The 3882-nt window shown below is 42.3% G+C and overlaps 1 protein-coding gene across 1 annotated transcript in view; it reads left to right on the plus strand.

Moving 5' to 3' along the window:
* The window catches only part of LOC124880566, a 25620-nt gene extending 25415 nt beyond the window's left edge, over window positions 1–205 (plus strand). Inside the window, exon 7 of the mRNA XM_047385811.1 lies at window positions 1–205. This exon is cut by the window's left edge and continues 590 nt beyond it. The gene's annotated coding sequence lies outside the window, so the exon portion shown is untranslated.
* The last annotated feature ends 3677 nt before the right edge of the window (window positions 206–3882 follow it).

Raw genomic sequence — 3882 nt, forward strand, 5'->3', positions numbered from 1 at the left:
CTCTGCCTCCTTGTTTCTCTCCTCCCTGGAGATCCAGAATCAATCCTACTAATGTGAATGTTTGGTCTCACCTGAGCAGGTAAGGAGTTGCAGATGTGTTTTTTAGAACCACTAGAGGTCACCACCCTCCACTGAACAGAACCAGCCCCAGCAGTTCCAGTAATGAAGGAGAGAGATATAAAGACACCCTTTTATCAAACATTTGACAGGTGAACTTGTGAACTTAAGGGGGGTCAAGGGGTCATGGGGGTGGGGAGGTCATGGGGTCAACGGGGTGTGGCTGAGGGGCGTAACCGTGCATGCTGATTGGATGTTGTCATTAGGGGCGAGACCTTAAATGAACAATTATAATACAGGGGTGTGTTTAAGGGTGTTATTAATGAATTGTATGTTTTTCAGACATGAATACATCTAAAACATACATGCAGCCTTTATACTTTAAAGGTATACTGAACTTAATGCTGGCCTGTCATATGAAATCCTAATAAAATGAACTGTGTAAGTTGATAGAACTGTAAGTTCATTTTGCTTTCCAGCAGGACCTATTCGCTGAATATATGAGCCAGTTTAAATCAGTTCAAAATAGAAAGACCTACAGAGGTTGGACAATGAAAGTGAAACACCTGTCATTTTAGTGTTGGAGGTTTCATGGCTAAATTGGACCAGCCTGGTAGCCAGTCTTCATTGATTGCACATTGCACCAGTAAGAGCAGAGTGTGAAGGTTCAATTAGCAGGGTAAGAGCACAGTTTTACTCAAATATTGAAATGCACACAACATTATGGGTGACATACCAGAGTTCAAAAGAGGACAAATTGTTGGTGCACGTCTTGCTGGCGCATCTGTGACCAAGACAGTGTTGGGAGTATGATTATTGATTGAATAATCTTGATCAATAATTATAATTACAAATCATAATCTGACAAAATCAATTTCTTAACCAAAAATCCTCATTTACGAATCGAGACCAGAGAGGTTTCTGGTGGTGTAATTGTGGCTCGACGCCTCTGACAATTACAACCGTTAAATACTCCGTAATAGTTAATAACTATTGCCGGAGATGTCACTGTTTAATCGACCGTTTCTGCCGAAACGTGTGGAACTTGAACCTTATTTTGACTGACACATCACTTTTTGCACACAATGAAACACCAAACGCTCTCTCTTTATCTATGTGAATATTTATTAATTTTCACCTACTCAACATGCAAAATTCTACAAACACAGGGGTAAACAACATCTAAATAAACCAAAATCAACCAACGGTAGTGGGTATGTATGGAGTCAACCAGCAGTTTATGGCACAACAGAGGAAAGGAGAGGATATGAAAGGGGGGTGTGGTGATGACTGGTGGGGGGTTGGAGTGCAGCTTAGAGTCTTTTTTTTAATGATCTTCTGATCATAAAACTTCCCCCCTTTACTCCTGACCACAAAGGATTGATAACTTTTGGCGGCAAGCTAGCACAGTGAGATTGAAGACAAAGGTAAAATGGAGAATTTTACCATGAGGTCGTTTTAACAGTCCAGTTTTGCAACGCACCTGCGTTCAGATAGTAAACACAGACAGCTCTGGGGAACACGGCGGATCCCGATATTACATAACACATCAAAGTTTCAACAAGCAAGGTTACATGCACATATTATTCAGAACACATGAGATCCTAACCAGCGATTCTGATCGCTTCTACAACCTCTGACCCTGCCCAGGCCTTCTAATAAAGAAATAAAAAAAAGAAATGGATTTTACTTGTGTCGTCTTCTTCCTGAGCGAGGGAATTCGAGCGAGGAAAAGTGGGGTTAAGTTAATGTGCGTCCACAATTAACTTCAGGGGAACAGTCAGTCTTTGTCCTTTGGTCTTCTTGACAAAAAGGAAAAATATGATCTGACCATCAAAGTCGACTTGAAAATGAAACACGGTAGCGGTTCGTCTCTCCGAAACTCCGTGTCTCCAGTTACGTGTTAACTCACGTCTTCGATCGGCAAAAGTGAAATCTCTGGCCTTCTTAGTCCAAAAACTTCAGTTATGAATAGTTCGTTGTCCAACGAGAGAGAATGAATGAAACTCTGGACAGAGTTCTTCTCTTAAAGTGACGCGCTTCGATCCCTGGATGTGTTTCCAGCAGAAGGCAGTGTTTCAAACATGAGCGCCTCCTATATAGCATCCTGTGACGTCAGACTGGGGACGCCCAGTCATATCAGTCGCAATGCTTGATGGGATGTGTAGGAGCGGGCTGTCCTGGGTACAAAATGGCCGATGCCATTGGAGGGGCACAGTGACGTCCAACAACGGGCAGATAATCCAATACTCAGCAAACAAGTGATCCAACAACAGCAAGTCTTTGTGATGTATCAAGAGCCACGGTATCCATGGTAATGTCAGCATACCACCAAGAAGGACGAACCACATCCAACAGGATTAACTGTGGACGCAAGAGGAAGCTGTCTGAAAGGGATGTTCGGTGAAGTTGAACATCTCCCATGGCCTGCACAGTCACCAGATCTAAATATTATTGAGCCACTTTGGGGTGTTTTGGAGGAGCGAGTCAGGAAACGTTTTCCTCCACCAGTATCACGTAGTGACCTGGCCACTATCCTGCAAGAAGAATGGCTTAAAATCCCTCTGACCACTGTGCAGGACTTGTATATGTCATTCCCAAGATGAATTGAGGCTTTATTTGCTGCAAAAGGAGGCCCTACACCATACTAATAAATTATTGTGGTCTAAAACCAGGTGTTTCAGTTTCATTGTCCAACCCCTGTAAAAGTAAATAAAGATTGTGCTTCCCTACATCGGTAGAAGTAGGAGAACCTTCCACTTCTGCATCAACATCAGAAAGAACAACTCCAAGGCCCTCCACTGCTAAAATGTTTGAGCTAGAGACAATCTGCACCAACCACTTGTAGAGAGCTGGAGGAAAGCAGGACAAAGAGGAAAGACAAATATGAAATTAACAGAAACTTTACAAACCCTCAGTATACTGTTTCCAAGTTATAAACTGACTCTAATGATGATGTGTTTGTTTGAATCATGAGAGACTCCATTTTGGGAAAGGAATGATAATTTTAGTTACCTTTAACTTTCCTAAAACATTTTTTCAACTTAGAGCAAAAGTTATTGATGGATTTAGAGAAAAAACAGAACTCTGTGTCAACCTCAACCTTCAGCCTTCAGCCTCATTCCTCTGATTCAGTCTCTACACTGTGTGTGTGTGTATGTGTGTGTGTTTGTGTGTCACAGGCAATAAAGTGATTTAAGCTCTCCCTACCCCTCCAAAGTGTCAAGAGAGAGGTTCATGAACAGGTGAGGGCCTGGTGCATGTCGAAGGTCACTGGTTTCTCACTGGTAATACATGCTTCTAAAATGAAATTGTTGTTTTGGGAAATAGGGAATATTTATACAGACAGCTTCCTATGTCAGAGCTAAGTGAGTTATGTCCACCTTCAGTGCAATCCTAACCATTGAACAGTTCAGTCAGATTCAGTTATTTATTCAAATTGGATAAAAAGTTTTTCTATCTAAGGAAACCCAGCAGATTGCATCCAGTCAGTGACTTGCAGCATTCACTCCTCCTGGATGAGCATGTAGAGACAGTGGACAGTCACTGGCGTTGACTTTGCAGCAATCCCTCATACTGAGCATGCATGTAGCGACAGTGGAGAGGAAAAACTCCCTTTTAACATGAAGAAACCTCCAGCAGAACCAGAACCAGGCTCAGTGTGAGCGGCCATCTGCCACGACCGACTGGAGGTTTGAGAGAACAGAGCAGAGACACAAAGAGAACAAAGAAGCACTGATCCAGGAGTACTTTCTATGGGAAGGAAAAGTCAATATTAATGGATGTAGCTCCTTTAGTCGTTTCATCTAGAAAGAAAGAACAGAT

This window comes from Girardinichthys multiradiatus, chromosome 14, assembly GCF_021462225.1.
Source record: "Girardinichthys multiradiatus isolate DD_20200921_A chromosome 14, DD_fGirMul_XY1, whole genome shotgun sequence".
NCBI classification, from domain to species: Eukaryota; Metazoa; Chordata; class Actinopteri; order Cyprinodontiformes; family Goodeidae; genus Girardinichthys; species Girardinichthys multiradiatus.